The sequence below is a fragment of the Balaenoptera physalus genome, assembly GCF_965194825.1.
Source record: "Balaenoptera physalus genome assembly, chromosome: 5".
Lineage (NCBI taxonomy): Eukaryota > Metazoa > Chordata > Mammalia > Artiodactyla > Balaenopteridae > Balaenoptera > Balaenoptera physalus.
Genome location: NC_138884.1, coordinates 32,744,096 through 32,764,575, shown reverse-complemented (window position 1 = coordinate 32,764,575; position 20,480 = coordinate 32,744,096). Strand labels below are relative to the sequence as shown.

General features: G+C 37.9%; 1 long non-coding RNA gene across 3 annotated transcripts in view; it reads left to right on the top strand.

Annotated features, from left to right (window-relative positions):
- The first annotated feature begins 748 nt into the window (after positions 1 to 748).
- The window catches only part of LOC309661622, a 112,748-nt gene continuing 93,016 nt past the window's right edge, over positions 749 to 20,480 (top strand). For 2 of the 3 annotated variants that reach the window (XR_014264108.1, XR_014264109.1), the window contains exon 1: positions 749 to 20,465. This is a non-coding gene — a long non-coding RNA (uncharacterized lncRNA). The remainder of the gene's footprint in view (positions 20,466 to 20,480) is intronic. The other variant, XR_014264107.1, reaches the window with a different exon arrangement.

Genomic DNA, 20,480 nt, shown 5'->3' with positions numbered 1-20,480 from the left:
CCACTTTTCTTGTTAAGCGACAAAACTACATGAGGATATTTACATGTTCGTTGCTACTCTCTCCTCTGAGTGCTAAGAGGCTCCTCATTCAGGGCCCTGCATGGCCCAGCTGACTGGGTCTAATGAGGTCTAAAGAGTCTGTGCTGCTGGAAAGCCACTGGAACACATTGAGCAAATGACGGTTCCTAGTTGGTGACACACAATGGCATGTGAGCAGATTAAATAAGCTGCATTCGTGACTCAGCATTTAGGTGGATCTTATATGGCATGGGTCTGGGAAAAATTAGAAAGAAGTAAAGTTTTTTTTTTTTAATTGATAGACAATTTTTATTTTGTTTTATTTTTAAAAATTTATTTATTTGTTTTAAAGCTGAAATCTTGAGTGTTACATCTTTTTTTTTTTAACTTTGGTTTTATTTATATTTATTTATTTATTTATTTATTTATGGCTGTGCTGGGTCTTCGTTTTCTGTGCGAGGGCTTTCTCTAGTTGGGGCAAGTGGGGGCCACTCTTCATCGCGGTGCGCGGGCCTCTCACTATCGTGGCTTCTCTTGTTGCGGAGCACAGGCTCCAGACGCACAGGCTCAGTAATTGTGGCTCACGGGCCTAGTTGCTCCGCGGCATGCGGGATCTTCCCAGACCAGGGCTTGAACCCGTGTCCCCTGCATTGGCAGGTAGATTCTCAACCACTGTGCCACCAGGGAAGCCCAATTTTTATTTTTTTTTAAAATATTTATTTATTTATTTATTTGGCCGCTTTGGGTCTTAGTTGTGGCATGCAGAATCTTTCATTGCAGCACGCGGGCTTAGTTGCCCCACGGCATGTGGGATCTTAGTTCCCCGACCGGGGATCGAACCCCCATCCCCTGCATTGGAAGGCCGATTCTTAACCACTGGACTGCCAAGGAAGTCCCAATAGACAATTTTTAGAGCAGTTTTAGGTTTACAGAAAAATCAGGCAGGAAGTACAGAGAGTTTCCTTATACTCTGTCTTCCCCTGCATATAGTTTCTCCTATTATTTACATCTTGCTTTAGTGTGCTATATATGTCATACCTGATAAGCCAATATTGATACATTATTATTAACTAAAGTCCATAGTTGGCATTAGGGTTCACTGTTTGTGTGTGTTTGTGTGTTTATGAGTTTCAGGTGTACAGCATTGTAATTTGACATCTGTATACACTACAGAGTGATCACCACCAAAAGTCTAGTTACCATCTGTCACCATACAGTTGACCCCCTTCACCCCTTTCACCCGCCCCCGTATCCCCTTCCTCTCTGGTAACCACTAATCTGTTCTCTGTATCTATGAGCTTGTTTTTGTTTTATTTTGTGTGTTCATTTCGTTTTTGGGGTTTTGCACACAGGAGTGAAGTCTTACCGTATTTGTCTTTCTCCTTGTGACTTATCTCACTTTGAATAATACCTTCAAGGTCCTTCCATGTTGCAAATGGCAGGATTTCATGGAAAGAGGTAAAGTTTATCTTTTCCCCTCTTATGTGTCTTTCACTTGCTTTGCCTACATAAAGTTCAGGGGTGTGTATGAGTATCTGTATGAGTATCTGTGTGAATGCATGTGTGAGTCTGTGTTGTGTCCGCTGGTGGGTCCAGTCCCAGTCTTCTAAAAATGATAATCAGCTGTTACCTTCAGTGTATCATTGGTTAAGCATTCTAAAGTCCTTAGCTAACAATGGTTCTGTACACCATGGATAGTGTTGTTTTGTATAAGAAATGCTTGTCTATGTTTTCCCTCATTTAGGTCATGTTTTTTTTTTTTTAAGAATCCTCAACTCTGATATGCTGTGGTTTAATTTAGTCTTTAGTCAGCATTTCTTTCCTGAATGGCAGTCAACAGCACTTCTAACCCTTTCTAAAAAGAAAACATCCAAGTAATGCCTAAGGGAAAATATAGACCAGGGTACAAGGTCAAAGGGGAAATAACTCTGATTTTATTGAACCCTCAAGAAGATCTGTTGACTGACCAGAGGTGACCATCACATAACTCACAACCACAGAGGACAGGGAAAGTCAGTCAGGGAAGTATCATGCTTTCTTAAACTATAAAAAAATGTTTAAATGCAGACAAATTATGATTAATTTAAAAATATTGATAAAACTCATAGGCAAATTACAGCAATATTTTAAAAATTGCTCTATAATTTCCTGTATGTATGTATGTACCTACCTGCCTATCTATTTGTTTCTCTATGATGGCTGTGATGTAAATTGGCATTCCTCAAAGTGTATTCCATCTGGAAGACACTCAGGGAAAAATGGTTCCATAGTGAATAAGTTTCGGAATCACTGTCTGCTTTCTGTATGCCTCTCTCACTGAGAGATTCAAAGGGCTCTTAGATAGAGAATTCTGAGTTCTGCAATAAGCAAACCTATTAAACTTCATTCAGTCTAATGCTTCCCAAATTTACTTGAATCCAACTCCTCTTTTTTCAATAATACCTGCTTTGCTTTCTTCTTTTTGATAAATGCAAGAAAACAGACAAATCTGTTTTAATGGGGAGCTAAATTTTACCAAAATTGACACACAGAAAGAAATTTTAAACATCAATTTTTAAAAGAAATCTTAACAGATCAATAATTATATTTCTTATAGGTTTCTAGGTTACATGTTTTTGTAGTAACTTGTAGCAATCTTTAAGGACCTCATATTTCTTATACTGTATATTAAAATAATAAATTGTTCTGGAGCATATAAAATGATAGACAATATCTTTGCTACAAACACCTGGAAAAGATTCTCCTCCTCTCCCCCTCCCTCCCAGCCAAAAAAAAAAAATCTCAGAACAATTGTTAGGAATGTATATACAAAGAATCTTAAATAATAGTAAATCATACTCCTTGGTATATTTAAGAAGAAATCCAACATAATTAACTCATGTTAGCCAGGAATGTAAGGGTAGTTTATTTATTAGGATATCTATTAACATAATTAATATAATTATTTCATAAAGGTTAGTAGTGATAAACCGTATGATTACTGAGAAAGATTTTGAAAGCCCATGAGAAAATGAAACCTCTAATTCTGTATAAAATTGTCTGTGATCTCGCACTTGAAGAATAATTCCTTAACAAGATAATTAGGCCTCACCTCAAAGCAATTGCCAACATTTTATTTAATAGTGAAAAACTACAGGCATATCTTTTAACATCAAAAATGGGATAAGTGTGTCATTACTCTTAACATTTACATTTCAAACCAATACAAGATACAAAGCAGAAACAGGAGGTTTATCCATAAAAATAATAAAATTACAAAATTATTATTATTTTAAGATAATATAAATTAGTCCAGAAAACCAAAGGAAGTCATCTAAAAAAAATTCCAATAGTTCAAGATATCTGGCTGGTATACAGTAAATGTAGAGAAAAAAATAGAGTATTCGCTAAATACCTAAATACTCTATTAGCTGAAAGTAGAGATCTCACTAACAATATTAGCAATAGCAACAAAATATGATAAATCCCATATAAAGAAAACTTTAAACATTTACTGAGTAATTTTCCTTTCCATAAATAGTGACTCCAACAAATGAAGATGTGATCTGTTCTTAAACAGTAGATTTATTCAAATAAACATACCGGTTCTTCCCTATTAATTTAAAGTGTTAATGAATTCTAATTAAAAATTCAGAGTTGCTTTAATTTGAAAAAATTCTAATACTAATTTGCAAAACTAAACAGATGAGGAAGAGCTAAACTATTTTGAAGAAGAAAAGTAATGGCTAATAAAACGATTTTACTGTATTGGAATGGATAAGCAGATGAATGGAAAAATCTATCCATTTAAAAAAAATTGTATATTGCAGAACAGTTGGGCTGTTATAGGAAGCCCACATGAGGCTATTTTAAATGGGTTTTCAAAAACTGTATAACATTACATAACCTTGATTTTGTTCACATATATTATGAATCTCCAAGATTGGAGTTTAATATGTCACATTCTCACACTCATTTAAACATGAAACTTTTTTTTTTTTTTTTTTTTTTGTAACCAGAGCATCGTTGGAACCATTGTTTCTTGAAACATCCTTTGCAAAAGGCTGGCAGAAACCATCTAGAGACAGAAAATATTTGCTAAATAAGAAAACCTCTCTTCCTCACTGCACAGTCTATAAATGTATCTCCTTACTGAGTGCTTCCTGCCAACCTCTGTATATGTTCCTCTCAGTCTGGAACAACAACCTTCTCTGTATCTCACAATTTTTGCTATTATTAGAATGTCCAGCTTCCTCTTTGTGCTACTATTTGGTCGCACCAGGAGAGTGTATGGCAGCATTTACTACTTAGATCTTATTTTTGATTATTAGCTGTACACATATAACATATATAAACAGCGTACGAATATAATTAGCATTAGAATGTAAATAGCATTAGAATGTAATTGCACAAGAGATATTCTTAACCTACGTATATACATACATACATATAACATATATATTTACATATGTGTGTGTGTGTGTGTGTGTGTGTGTGTGTGTGTATATGGAGTTCACAAGCGGGGCCTAAGGAGAAGGTTAATTCATTCTAAATGGCATAGTTTATTAGGAGGGTCCTGAGAACAGCCAATAAGGCAGTGAGTTTTGGGATCCTCTAGCTGTGGGTCCATGACTATAGACCCGTGGAAATTATAAAATTAATATGAAGGTTTGGCCAGAACTATTAGTTTACTTATTTGTTGTAGGTTTTTTTCTTTTTTTTTTCTTTTTTTAAGACAGACCCTTGTGTTGAGGTCTGACTTTCAAAAGATCGCAGCAAGGGAGCTACTTTTTCAATTTTAATTTAAACTGTAAGATAATACCAAAGACCAATAAAGTTAATTTTCTCATTAGTAGTGTCACTGTGGCTATTCTCAGTATAAGTAAAAAGATGCTCCTTGACCCCATTTCACACCCACCCTCACTTTGTCCCCACAGGTGGAACTTTTGACACCTGGTAAATAACAATTTTTCTCCTCTGTCATATCATGTGTGTTCACTATTGAAATTTATTCCCTTCCTGACTTTTTATAACTCCTTTCCTCTCCCCACTTTCATCTTTTCATCTCAATCTTATGACTAAATCTTCACAGGCTGGCTGCTTTCTTATACACACTGTTTCACTGTCCCATAAACAGGGTCACCGCTGAGGACCAGAGCTTTCCCTTTCCCTTTGTCCTTCCCAGGGCTGCCTCCGTGTCACACATCTTTGGTTTAACATACCTCGGGGCTGAAAACAGCTTGAAGGTACAGTGAGCTGAGAAATTTTCTTGCATACCTATGGATTTAAAAGCCATACCATTCAGTGGAGTTGACTGCCTATGTGGCAATATGATTATCATGTCCAGTAAGTATCAAGCAACTGACCAAATGGTTCTCATTAGCATAACCCGACCTTTCCGCATTTGCACTGAGCTTTAGTCTATCTTTGAAAGATGGAGTTAAGTCAGCAGTTCAACCGGCTGGACACGTGTATTATGGAAATTAAAAAAATTAGTTCCAGCTTCCTCTGAAAGCTTCAAGCAACTTAAAGTAACATTGGGGGAAAAAGTCTAATCCATCGCATCAAACTCCACGTGTCAATCTAATCAAGAATTTGATTGTAGATGAGGGACATTTTTCCCCAGGGGAAATTTATTCATTTGCGTTTAGGGAACAAAGTTTCAGGAGAAGTAAGAGGATATATAATAGATATTATTTTGGTCAAATATTGTGTTTCTTCTGCTTTATACCAAATATTACAAAACATTTTCCAGACTTAAAAATAGGATAGCATTTGTTTTAAGTTATTCCTTTTCATAGACTATCACTGGCTCCATAAGCCTTTTATAATAAAAACTATATGCATAATTTAATTACATTATACTTTAGAATGTGAAAAGGTACATTTTGTCTTTTAAATGAAAGGCAGAATCTCAAGGTAATTCACTGAAAACAAATACATATTCAGTGATTAGATTGGTAAAAGTATTAAAGCACTCTAAGTGAAAAATTTAAATTTTTATGAGTTAGCCAAAGGAAAAGCTTTAGTGGAATGAAAAACTATGTGGTAAAAATTTACATTTCTCTTGATGTGGTGCTAAAAAGCAGACCGCTTATGAGATTTGCTGTTTATTCCTGATCTCCACATGACACGAGGTGTGCCTGAGATTGTGGCCTGGAAATATGCTTACAGAGAGAAGAATACTGACAGGACCAGGAGCTGTGGCGTTATTAAATCATAAACCACACTCTAGGAGGGGCACGCATTCATTGTCATTTTGTAATGCAAGCAGAAAAGAAAAAATTACTCCTGAATCTCATATATTAATAGAAAAAATGTGTGTTGTTTCAGGATAAACAGAAAATAAAGGTAAAATAGAAAAAAGGATTGGGAGAATTTCCAACAAGGTTGGAAATTGATCAACACTCATTGTCAGCATCTTTCACACAATCAAATCCATTGTTTAAAGGTGAACTTGTGATTAGTAAAACTAACAAATTATATAACATAGTATTGTAGCCTTTATTGAAATCTGTATTGTACATTATATTGCAAAATCTTTAAGACTGGTGTATTGTCATATATATTTTTTTAAATAATGGACTTCTGAAAAATAAATACAAGTAAAATATACTGCTAAAATTACTGAAGTTTTAGTGGTCTCAGAAAAAGGAAAAGCCTATAAAATGTATGTAAATTAATATCAGAGAAAAATAATGAATTTCTTTCCATTTATATCAGGGAAGAGAAATTACTCTCTCCCTTCCAGGAGGAAAATGACATTCTGGTTTGGCCACTGTTGAATTTCAAACTAGCTTATTTTAAATCGAACTTCATGCAGAAATAGGGTGAAATGTGCTAGTTTTAAGAAATGACTACACATATATTTTACAAAAAATAAAAACCTTCAAGGGGAAAAAATAAAATCAATAATATCTGGCTCATTCTTTTTTTGAGCTACACAAAAATGAATAATCATTATCAACAGTTTCACTTTTTAACTGGTTATTATTGAAACACATTCATGCTATTGAAATGAAAAAGTAAAACAGAGAATTGGTAGTACATCTGTGGCTAAATAGTGAATGTTGTTAAATGAAAAGAATAAATATATTTCCACAAATGTGAAACATTAATAAGGGGTTTAACTTATTAAATCTATTTAAATAAAATCTAATAAAATAAAACTATAGAGAGAAAACTTGAATACAGACACACGCACATCAAATTTCTAACACTGTCTATCTGACAGTGAATACAATGAAAAGAATGAGTTCTTTACAAAGTTAACATTTTGTAAATTGATTTTCTGATCTCATTAAAAATGATAAAAATGCCATCAATATTCTTAGTTTACATCAACACCCAATAATGTGCATAAAAAATTAAGAGAATTGAAAAAAATGGCATTTGCCAGGGAGTAACTGTAGTCCAAAGAGCTCGTTCTATCATGACTAAAGCCAGACTTTCCTTAAAACTATGGTGATTATGAAGAACTATTAGATTTTTCATTTTTTTTCTATTAATTATGAAGCAATTGCTATAGACCTGCCATCCTCAAAAGCTTTTCAATGACAAAGATGCTATGGGTGGACCACTCCATCTGCTCGTGGGAGATGGATAATCAGATAAAATAAATCTTTCCTCAAAATTGAAAGGCTATTTTTGAAATTGAAAAGGTTAGTTTTATATTTTATGAAATACTAATAACTCACTAAATTTTATTCATCACAGATAAATTAGTAACATAACAATAATAACTAATTATCATTAGTATGATAACAGTGATAATAATTAGTTATAATGATTAAGATTAAAAAATGATAAATCACAATTCTGAAGACATCTTGAAGGCCTTCAGCGTCCATGTTCAAAGCATTTCAGAGCCGTTCTCTTCCTCTCCTGGAAAATTCTGTCCTAAGTCCATTAGATGGAGCAAAGCAGACATCCTAGGTATGTGTGTGTCAGGGAGGGGTGGCAGGGGCTGAGAGTGCAAGCAGGGTGAAGGTGGTCCACACTAGGACATTGGTGTCAGAGCCCTAGCAGGGCAGGAAGGGTATCCCTGCAAAGAGGAGGGGAAGCTTGGGTGGGGAACCAGAGCCCCATCTGAGTAAGGAGGGCATCTAGGCAGAGAAAATGGGAAGCTGGCATTGGGTGTCAGAACTTGAGCAGGGTAAGGGGTGTCCTAGGGCAGGGAGTTTGAGCCTAAGCAGGATAAGAAGAGCATCTTCAAGGAGTGCTCGCCTGGTGCTGGTGGCAGAGCTCAAGCAGGGACAGGAGAGCGTCCATGCTGAGAATGACCTCGGGTGGGGTGCTGGAGACCAAGTAGAGGGGAGATGGGGGACATAGTGAGGGGTATTAGAGCTCCAGTAAGATGAGGAGGATTTCCCTGCAAAGGGGAGATAGGAAGTGTCAGAGCCCAGGTAAGGTGAGAAGCTGTCCACGTGGAGGACAGAATATGGAATCAGAGCTGTGACAGATAGAGCAGACAGCCACACAGGGGAAGACTTGTCAGTGGGATTGACCAATTAAGTAAGCATATTAACAATAAGTGGAGACAGCTTTCTCACTTTAGGAGAAGGGAGTTAGAAATCCAAAAAGGGAGGAAACAAGAATAAACCCTCTTATGTTGGACTGCACTTGCAAGTATTCAAGTGAATGCAGGGTCTGTGATAGATAGATAGTAGATGGATAGGTAGATAGGTAGATAGATGATGGGTAGATATATAGATAGATGGATGATAGGTAGAAAAACAGACAGATGACCAATGGTTAGGTAGATAAATAGATATAGAAATAATTAAAGGTGTAAATGGATGGGTATGGAAGTGATTTGGATATGCATCCACTGACCTATATTTCCTGGCTCTTTCCAACAAAAGAGCCTTGGGGCAGTGACGGCGCAACAGCAATGAACACATCCAGCACTCAGATCTTGGCTTTTAAATACTATTTTCCAATCAAAGGAACCAGGGCTCTTTGAAGAAGTGGATAATTCCAACGGTGAAACAGGGAAAATACAAGACAGGACATGTTGTGCCAGAAAGCAAGGAAGTTCTAGAAGGATGTTGGGGACATGTCAAAAGGAAACAGAAGCCACCATGAATGGGCTCCTTCTGTCCAAATTTGGGACAACTTGAGCATAAAAATAATGACAGTCGATTAAAATCCATTGAATAAAATTGGAAATCCACTTAGATATAAATAAATCCATGACTAAATTGAAAATTTGAAGAGCATCAGGATATTCATATACTCTTAAAGTATCTCCCTACAAAATAATTATTAATTTCTAAAGGGAAAGGAGGAACTTTACAGTAGAGAAGCTTTGCAGACACCACTTAACCCAAAAGATAAAAGTAAACATAGTAATGCACAAATAGAAATCACTTGCCATCTGATGGAATTAAGTGAGAAGAACATGTTTTCACTTCTGAAATATTCTTGCCAGAATTCACAATCTGAATCTAATCAATAGGAAACATCCAATGAAGTCAAAGTGAGGGACATATTACAAAGTAGCTGGTTTGTAATTTTCTGAAGTGTCAGGGCAGTCAGGGAAAACTGAGAATCTCTTCCAGACTGAAGGAGGCTGGGGACAGCACAACTAAACCTGTGATTCTGGACTGAATTTTTCTGTTATAAAGGATATTGTGGGGAAAATGTGTAAAATGTAAAGGGAGCCTGAGAATTAAAATGGTAGTATCACGGTTAAGTATCACTGTTCATTTCTTGATGTGATGGATGTATTGTGGTTACACAGGAAAATGTTCTTGTTTGTAGGTAACACACAATAAAGAATCCACGGGTGATAGGGCATCTGTTCAGCAACTTACTCTCAAATGGGTAAGAAAAATAAAATGTTCTGCATTGAACATCCAACTTTTCTGTAAGTTTGTGATCATTTAAAAAATATATAAATTGTTTTTTAAATCGAAGTGTGATTAGAGTCCCCCAGCCAGCAGAGGTTGCAGCTATCTGGTGGTACTTCTAGGAACTACCATTTGCCTTGGCAGCCTCCCCACAAGGAGCTGAGGAACCAGCCTCTCTGCAGTCTTGGCTCTTGGAGACACTTAGAGAAGAATGTCCTAAGAAGAGAGAGTTCCTCTATCCTTTGGAGACTAGCACTTGGTCAAAAGTCCAGGCTTTGACTGACAGCTGTAGCCCCAGTGACTCCTGCCCTTCCTAACAGGTGAGGCTTGGAGATCAAATAATCCTTTGTCTAAATAGTGAATGTTGTTAAATGAAAAGAATAAATATATTTCCACAAATGTGAAACATTAATAAGGGGTTTAACTTATTAAATCTATTTAAATAAAATCTAATAAAATAAAACTATAGAGAGAAACCTTGAATACAGAGACACGCACATCAAATTTCTAACACTGTCTATCTGACAGTGAATACAATGAAAAGAATGAGTTCTTCAGCTGGGCTCCCTAGTGAGCAAAACTGAATCCAGTCTGTAACTAAATCCTTCTAAGCAGCCTAAAGTGCCTACAACTCCAAGGGGAAAAGTGTGATTCATTCTTTCGAAACCCTGAGGGCAGCTGAATGCACCATGCCTCACATCTCTAACGTCCTTGATCAGCATGTAAGACTTAAGACCCTCCAGTTATTTCTTTTCTCAGGTATTCTTCTTCCACGAGCCAACCTTGAATGATTCCCCACCATCTCAGATTTTCACCTGTGACTCGTGGAACTCTCCTCGGTAGTTAACCAGCATCATTCCATCCTCCACCCGTCTCTGTTGGTTCTGTCCACCTCCTGGCTCAGATACCTGGCTGCTCCTAAGGAAATCGCTATCCCCAAAGCTCTCTCAAGTAGAGTCAGGTGATTTGTCCACACCTCATTTATCTGCTCCTCAGGCTGAGCATGACTTTGTTTTGCTTCTTTCAAACTACTACAGTAAGTCCCCTACATACGAATGAGTTCCATTCCGAGAGCGTGTTTGTAAGTCCAACAAAGTTAGCCTAGGTACCCAACTAACACAATTGGCTACATAGTACTATACTGTAATAGGTTTATAATGCTTTTCACACAAATAATACATAAAAAACAAAGAAACACAAAAAATAAAGAAAACATTTTTAATCTTACAGTACAGTACCTTGAAAAGTACAGTAGTACAGTACAACAGCTGGCATACAGGGGCTGGCACTGAGTGAACAGGCAAGAAGAGTTACTGACTGGAGGAGGGAGAGGAGGTGGGAGAAGGTAGAGCTGAAGGATCATCAGCAATAGGAGATGGAGGGTAAGCTGCATAACCACTTGTAGGGGATGCACTCATGTGACAGTGTATGACAGACACATGAACTAACTTATGTGATTGGACATGCGAACGCACGTTTGCATCTTTGAAAGTTTGCAACTTGAAGGTTCGTACATAGGAGACTTACTGTACTCATCCACCCTCACATAAGAACCACTGCCCCTTTGGGGCTCAGGCTATCTGACTGTATCATCGTTATCTCTATTCATTGAACTTACTTGCCAACGTGACCATACCCTTGCTTACTCAAGATGTTAGCAGCTACTTGTCTTCCCTGGGTTCGGCCACTCCTGCATGTCTCTGTAGATGACCACCAACATCTTGCCTCCCAATTCCTTAACAATCTTATTTCCCATGACCTTCTCTTCCAGGTCTCTTCAGCTGCTCACTCCCCTGTATGCAACTGGATCTTGTCATCACCTGGAACTTGTCTCCACCTCTGAATATTTAAATTCATTATGCAACTGTTCCACATCAACCTCCCTTCCTTCAGTATCTCATACATAATGACCCCCATTACACTTGACCTCCTACTTCATAGAGGTCGTTTCTTGCCCCTTTTATTTTCTCCATCTGTCTTCCCCATCCCGATTTCATTTCTTTCCAGCTTTCATTCCATGCTTTACCCTTTGGGTCAATGTCCTCAGATTCATTTGCCCTTTTGTTCTTCCTCCATACCCACCTTAAAGCTAAGTCATTCCAAATGTCTGCTCTCTAGAGAATTCACACAACTGGCCAGATTCATGCCACAAAAAAGGTATGGCTTTGATTTCAACCAAACGTTCAGCATTACCCAGAGACTCTTCTGTGTGTACTTGGCATCACCCTGTGCCATTTTCCAGTGTGGCTATTTCAGATTCCTTACTTTTCTCAAACTTCTTACCCTAATGTCACTCTTAGCAGCAAATCTTGCTAGAAGATCTCAGAGAAAAGAAAAGCAAGAGAATTCCCTCAGTTCCTGACACTGAATTTAAAACTTGATCTTCATCCACGTCCACCATTTCCTCTTTCCTCCTGTTCCAATGGGAGATGTGTCTCCACCAAGGCTCCTTCCTCAGTCTACACTCTGGATCACAATACATCTTATGTCCTCAAGGACTACTTTACTGATTGTCCCCTCTCTTTATATCTTCAATCTTTCATATGGATTTGTTAACATCAATATTTAACGTGCTCAATTTTCTCCCTTCCTGATAAACAGTCCCTCCTTTGGCTTATGACACCATTGCTCTGACCACCTTCAACTTCTATATGAGCTACCATAATCCATGTTTTCCTCAAATCTGTTTTTCAGTCTGTAGTCAGTGTTACTGTTTAAAATAGAAATCTATTTTCATGGCTCCCCTGCTTAAAAACTTCCAAAGGCTCCCATTGCCTTCAGGATGAAATTCAAAACCTTTAATATGGCTTATGAGACCCTTTACAACTTCTCTCATGCTTACCTCCTTGAAAACTTGAGTGCAATCCACATCTCCCACCCCTCCATCCCACTTCCACTCCCATTCCCCCCCCACCCCAATATACATAGCTACATACTTGTAATTTCTGGAACATATCTCTCATCTCTGGAATTTTGAAAATATGTCTAGTTCTGATTAGGACATTCTTCCCTCTGTTCTCTACTTGGATAAATTCTTGTCATCCTTTATGTTTCAGTTTGATGTTGTTTCCCCTGTAAAATTTTCCTGACACCCCAAGACTGTCTGATAATGTGCCCTCATGGTTCCTGGTACTTATCTTCTATCTTGGTCCTTGGCGCACTCTTGGAATTCGCTGTTTACTCGTGTTCACTAGGATGTCAATGCCTCAGGGCGGGATCAGTTGTGCTTGCTTGTCTTTCTCTTCCTATCGCCTAGTTCAGTAGCTGGCACAAAGTGGATGCACAAAGTGGTAAACATTTGTTGAATGAATGAATGGATCCAATCAAATATAATTAAAAAAATTATATTATGCTGGCAAAGAAATTTTAAATTTAAAAAAATTCGGGAAATTGAATGATTCAAATGCAGCTAAAATGCATCAAAGTTGGTGAGCAGGATCTTCTTATTTAATGCAATAATTATAATTAACAGAAACCATCTCACTTTGGCGGGGTGGGTGGATGTTGTAGAGATGATGAGGATGGAGAATTTTAGGAGAAGACATTGATACTATTTTAAAGACCTGTCTAGAAGTTTCTTTCCTTATCTTTAGGGATTAGAATACCTGTTCAAAAAAGGGATAAAATAAGTTTTACTTTAGCAGCATTCACTGAACTGTGATGGAGGGACAAGTGGAAAGAAAAAGAAGTATTTAATCAATCATTCCAGAAAGAACTCAAGGCCTTAACTGCTCCTATTTCTCCTGTTTTATCAACCAGTCCTTCCCTTGACCTGACATCACTGCTACGATCACTGCCTACTTTATTCGGGTTACTATAGTCCACATTTTCCTGAAATGTATTTTCAGATTTGTAACTTATTTATCTTTATGTCCACAGTGCCTGATGTAGTACTTGGCACAAAGTATCACCCAATAAATACTTGTCAAATAAATAGATGAAAGAGAGCAATGGCTTCTTTGATCCAAGTCTATAATTCTTCTTTTCAGGTTGTTCTTCAAAAGGAATTGCAATCCTTTTCCTTATCATATACTTTCTCCTGTGAGATTTTGGGAATATCTAGATGCTTATCGTGACTAACACCTCATATTTTCACACAATTCTATTGCATGGTCAATGGTTATATAACATTTTTATGAGAAGCTCTCTGCTGTGATAATAACTAATATTATCACATTCAGGTTTCACTTTGCCCATGTGGAAGCATGAATCTCAGGAAAACGGTGCCTCCTGTAAACTTTATTATTTATGAAATTGGGAACAGTCAACTTCCCTGCCTTTCCCCTTATCAGTAAATTGGCCATTATCTGCATTCTCCCAGAATGACAGTACCATGATCTTTACCTTTTCCCTTATCTTCAGAAACATATTTCGGTGTGTTTGCTCACCCAGGCTCTTTTCCCATTTTCTTCCTATCCCGTTGACTGGTCATGAGAGCAAAATTATATAAGATTGAAACAAACCCAGCTCCCAGGGCTGCTGACCAAAAGCAGGTCACAGCCCCGGGGACATCTTCTCTGCAGCACTCAACCTCACATTCCATTCTGGTCATGCTTTCCCTTGTTAATCCTGGCTCCACATGAAACCCACTTTAGAAGCCAAAGTTTGGTTAAGCACTTTTCCAGTGACCAACTTTGGCTCTGATCTTTGTTGGCAGATATAATTTTCAACCTATGTATATGAGTCATCTAAGTTGGCTGTTTGCTGAATTACTGCTACTTTACTTAACAGTATTTGTAAACTTCTTACAAAGTCATCACTATCCAGGAGAAAATCTGCAGTAATTTACCTTAATACATTAAGGAAAAATTATTTATTCTCTGCTTAAGGACGTTTTTCTCAGGAAATTGTCTTGCAAAGTAGTAGCTTAAACTATACCAAACATGTCAAAGACACAAATAGCCTCCTGGAAAAGTTCATTTCCCCGCGAGTGAAGCCAAATATAGCTCTCTCTGTTTATGTCAGTAACTGTATTTTCTCTGGTTTAGTTTGTAAAGGCTAATGGCCTACCCCAAGACATTCATCAGGATGTCCAACCTCTGACACACTCTTATCCCAGAGTACCTGCTATCTGGGTCTTGTTACATTTTCCCATGGCTGGGCTACAAGAGTTGGAATAATCACCCAGTTTTCAGTTCTTGTCTTGCTCAGGTATTCATTCCATACCTATTTATTTTGTTCTTCCTATGTCCCAAGCATTATTAGAGGGGCTGAAGATACAGTTGTACACTAGTAATTTCCTCTTTATATCCAGTGGGAGGGAATCAGAAGACAGGTGATGAATGGGGAGCTAGAGAAAAGATCAGTTAGGGAAAGTGCTGTGTAGAGTCTTAAAAAGGGAATCTGAGTGAGAATAAGTGAGGGTTTGGGGAGAAGGGTTTTTAGACTGTGTGATTAGGGAAGGCTGTTCTAGAGACACCACGCTTTAGCAGAGAGCTAATGGCAGGGACGAGCCAGCCATGCAAAGATGAGGGGATAGCCTGCCCGACCCAGGCCCTAAGACAGGTATAAACTTGGGGTGTTTGCAGGAGAGAAAGAAGGCACCCGAGTGGCCAGAGTTTGATAGGAAAGGAGGAGGTGGTTTAAGATGAAGAAGGGTTTTCAGAAGAGCTTTATGAAGCAGAATAAGAAGATTGTGTTTTTATTCTAAGGCTCTGGAGTTCGGATGGCCTGGCAGCTCTGGGGAGAATGGAGGCAGGGAGGAAAAAGGGAGGCCAGTTAGGAGGCCATCGTGGGAGTCCAGGTGAGAGGGTGGCAGCTGAGACTGGGATGGTGGTGGTGGGGATGGACAGAGTAAGCAAATTTGGGAAACCTTTTAGGAGAGATACAGACAGCTTATGCTCAGATGGGGTGTGGGGAACTGAGTGAATCAAGGATGATTCCTAGGTTTTTTTTACTTCCTTTCCCTTCAATATCTGTGTTGTGTGAGCTTGAGAACCTTAGAAGTATCCTCCTCGAGAGTAAACAGGCATCCAGTGTTCCCAGAAATAACCACGAGGAAGCTTCCAGAACGAGGGCTCTAGGAAACAGTATTTTATATTTTCCTCCAGACTGGGGAGGTTGTGATTTATTTTAATTCGTTGGGGAAAATTTGGGGAGGGCTTTTTTGTTAACAAAGAAATTATTACAAACAGGGAATAAGAGCTTCATTTAAAAAAGATATATTTTATGGAAAGCTTCTGGCATTTCATCTTAAAACAGACTACATTGACCCTTTGTCCTCAGCTCTTTTTGATTATGGAGAGACATGTGATTAACATTTGTTTGGGGATTTTAGCACTACTATGGTTACAGCGTGATGGTTGAAAATATTCTATCCAGCACATTATTAGTTATTCCATCTCTTGATAAAACGGACATTTAAGAACAAGGCAGAGTCTGGGAGGGCAGTAGGGGGGTGGGGAAACCCAAACTCTGTGAAATGTTTAACCTTTTCACATAGTTCAACAAAGTTTAGATTTCTGGCAAAACGCCTAGACTTTGCGAGGCTGTTCATGGTTGCAAAACCCGACAAGACCCTAGTGCTTAAATTATTCTGGCTCAAAATTTGAGACAATGTGAAGAGAGCAAAAGGAAAGAAAAACACACACACACCCTGATATCTACAGCTGGGCTCGTGGTACAGAGTAAGTCATTTGGAAAGGGATGCTGGGGGTGGTGAGTATTACAACCTACGATGCCTCAGAGGTACATCAAATGCCTCTGCTGAGAGAATAAACTATCCCCAAAGGGAAAGCAAGTTCTGCATTAAAGGTAAGGAAGGATCTTAAGAACACATGACAATCCAAGTATGTCATAGATTAGCAAGAATTGTTTGTTTTACAGAATCACAGCAATGTCCTTACAGAGAGCAGCGGCAAAGACTAACCAAGGTGTCATGTCTCAAGCATTTAGTCTGGAAAGAGTTGTCCCCATTCAGAAATGCACATGTGGGTTACCATGGCTGCCAGTATCAGGGGTTGAATCTTCTAGCCAAAGAAAATGGGGGATTTGTAACCAGCTGGAAGTAATCACAAATTTCGCTACTACTTGCCTTCTTGCCTTTCTTTGGTATGTGTCGACATATCTGTTGATTTGAATTCCCTGGGAGTTTCTCTAAAATTTGTCAGAATGTATCTGTCTTTTGCAAATAAGAAAATATAAAACAATAATTATTAAAATATTTAAAATATTAATATTAAAATTATTAAATATTATGGGTGAATGTAGTACGTGTTTCCCACATATGGTCCTCAGAACTCTAATTCTGAGAGGTGGTCAGTAAATAAAGGGATTGCTTGAAAAATCAATTCAACGGTCAGTATGATTGGGAAATATCTGAATGTCATCCCAATTTCGCTATTACACTTATTCTTCTTTTCAAAGTCTGCAGTAGTTTTACGTGTATTGCAAAGCTCTAGAAAAATAGACTATCTAATGTTTTCCAAACATATTTGGTCACAAAATTTCCCTATTCTCTGCCTCCATCTTCTTCTTCTTTTTTTTTTGGTGGAGTATATCATCAAACATATGTTCTGAGACACATACACTGGTAAACACTAATTTATATTTATATTTTTTTAGTAGAATATATATCATAGATATGTCTGCAAAATGGGCATACTTTCACATGTGAGTCTAAGAATAAGAGAGAGAATCTGACAAAGAGAAAAACAAATGAAGAAATAAACCACAGTAATGAAAGTTGGCCACCAATGGGTTATAAGAGATAAGAATGCTGTTACCTACAGAAAAATCCAACCACATTGACTTAAATAAACAATAAGAAACTGAAGGTAGATTGCTTCTTGTTTTATTTCAGCACCTTAACAATGTTAGATCCAAGATTTCTGCACTTCTCTTGGCTATTCCCTCATAGTTGCAATATGGCTGCTGTGACTCTGACTCTCACATCTGCATCCTAGGCAGGAGAAAGTAGGAGAAAGGGGAAGGGTATGGGAAAGGCTGTTCTTTAAATAAGGGAGTTAAAAACGTTTTCAGGAACCCCACAGTATAGTTGTGAATATATCTAATTGCATGGGACTGTGTCACAGAGCAAAGAGCTGTGGGAAAGATTACATTGGAATTTTATATTGATTATTGGGCATTTTTTGGTGTGACTTATGCAGTAACAGAAATGAGGCAAGTACAGGAGTTTGGAATGATTTGTATGTACCTGTATTTTGATCTATAGAAATATGGAAGTAGAATGTGTTATTTTAGATACATTCCTTTAGGCGAGTTTTTTGAAGTATCTAGGTCCTTCCGAAACAAAGTGATAAAATGTCCCACCTTCTTTTGCTGTCTGGGGAATAGTATACTCTCTTAAAAAAACACTCATGCATGCACACACACATACAGCTTTAAAGCTGGGTTGGGAGCAGACATGCCCTCCATCCCTGGAAACACTGTCTAGAGGCTTGTCATCCAGATCTAGGTCAGTCACTTGCTGGAGGACAAAATGTCCTGGGGTTTTTCCTCAGGTTACTAGTAGGCATTGTTGCTTTTACTAGATTAGATCTTTCAGGACCTAATTCAGCCCGTGGCTTAAAACATGAAAGCATTTAGAGACCTCTAAGATAATTACCATTTATTTTTTTTCACTCTTGGAGCTCTTAATGGGGATAAACATACACTAGGAAACAAATTGGTTCAGTTTGCTTATGAAATTTTCTTTGATAGTGAGACACAAACATGTTGCTACAGCACTGTTCTCCCTGAAATGGAATTTATTAAAGGAAATCCCATGATGAAACTCATAGAAGGGGTTATCCACTATTAGTCTGTGAGCTACCAAAAAGCAACATTTGCTATAAAATGATTTCTTCTAAAAAATGGCAATTATGTGGACCTCAGATTCATGTTACAACAAAATTCCACTAATATTCCTCTGGCATAGAAACTCAAAGCCTGTTTCTTCTTATTTTTCATTATAAAAGTAATATAAGTCTCATTATCAACATTTTGAAACAGAGAGAAAAATACTACTCTGAATCCAATAATCTTAAACATGACTGTGAAATCTTTTCTTCTCTTCTTTATGTTTTTTTACATCTTTTTTTCTTCACTCACTGCTGTGTTGTAAGCATTGTTTTCATGATAACAATCTAATCTCATACTATTATATGAACAATTAGTCTGTTTCCATTTTTTTTCTCAAAGTGTTTTGAACCCATATTATCATTCCTCATATAGTAGTAGTCTTCTTGCCCATAGATGCAGAAGTTATTCATTAATACATTTAATCCTTCAACGTATGTATTGATTACCTACTCACCACGTGCCCAGAAACCGTGGGGGGGTACAGAAGAGCGATAGTGGTCCCTCGAGTCAGGAGTATGTGCGTAAGTGATGCATAGGTGTATCTAACAGGGGTTCACAAAACTACCCATTTATAGAAGGTAATTATAAAAGACAGTAGGGGCTATAGGGGGTTAACCGGAGTGAGAAAACACTGAGATTGGAAGTGAAATCACCATGCAGCCTGGGTATGGTGTGGATTTAGAGAAGTGGAGACAATCCAGCTAGAGGACCTTCCAGGCACAGGCAGAAAAGGGTGGGAAATCACGGACTGTGTTTAAGGAGTAGTTAAATTTATGCCTGGTCTGCATACTGGAGTTTATTTTCACTTCAGTTTCCTGCATTTCCTAAGGAAAATGATCTGGAGCCTTTCTATGCTAAAAATGACCTCAGTTCTCCTCTTTACTTGCATGTACAGATTCCATCAGCGAGTGCGTGTTCAACAGTGACTAGACACAAGGTCTCCTTTGTTCTAGTGTGAGCTGCCTTTCCCAGATTCAAGCTCGTTGCTGTCATCTTTTGCAAAATCGAAAAAACGAAAGCCTCATTTCAAAGAAAAAAATCAAAGCCATTTGTACCTTTGCATACTCAGCCTTACGAGAACGTTCATACTGACTCATGTATTTTAGGTAAAAGCTGGAGTTATTATTTAATCTGAAAATGCCTCTGCGTTTTACTTTGTTAGAACAGTATTGAAATGTACATGCAAGTTGGGGAAGTTTTAGAATCAAAGTGTCAGAGCTGGAGAGGCCTCCTCACAGATTATTTACATCACCCAGCCATTGTTTCTCCAACACTGCATTTCTTTAGGTGTTATGATGTTCTCCTATTAAATGGAAACGTTACCTTTAGAACCAAATGCAAATCATATAAAACCAGATCCTTAAGCACAGTAGCTGAGTTCCTAAAGCTTCTCAGAACACAGATTGAAAAATACTTGTTTCATCTTTCTGCTCATTTTACAGATGGGGAAATTGAGTCCCAGAAAATGAAGAAGCCATGAAGGATCTATTGCCTTGAATTCCATTATGAAAGCAGGTATATTCAGGGTCCAACTTCTTGGCTGACTCCAAGCCTTTAAATCAGAGATGAATGCATTGGGCTGAGCCATAGTAAGTAGCTCTACTCTTAATTCTTCTATCTCCCTTCTTTGAGAGAAAAGAAAAAAGCAATCGCTCTCTTTTCTAGGGCCAGGATGCAGGGGCGATGAGAAGGGTATTCCCTGGTAGTCTGCCACACCCTCTACTTCCGGTTCCTCTGGGTCGCCCACATGTGGGCTTCCTCCTCCCAAGGGAGCTGGGAGGCTCATAACAGCACATCTGCTGGTTCAACAAGGTACCAAGCAAGACT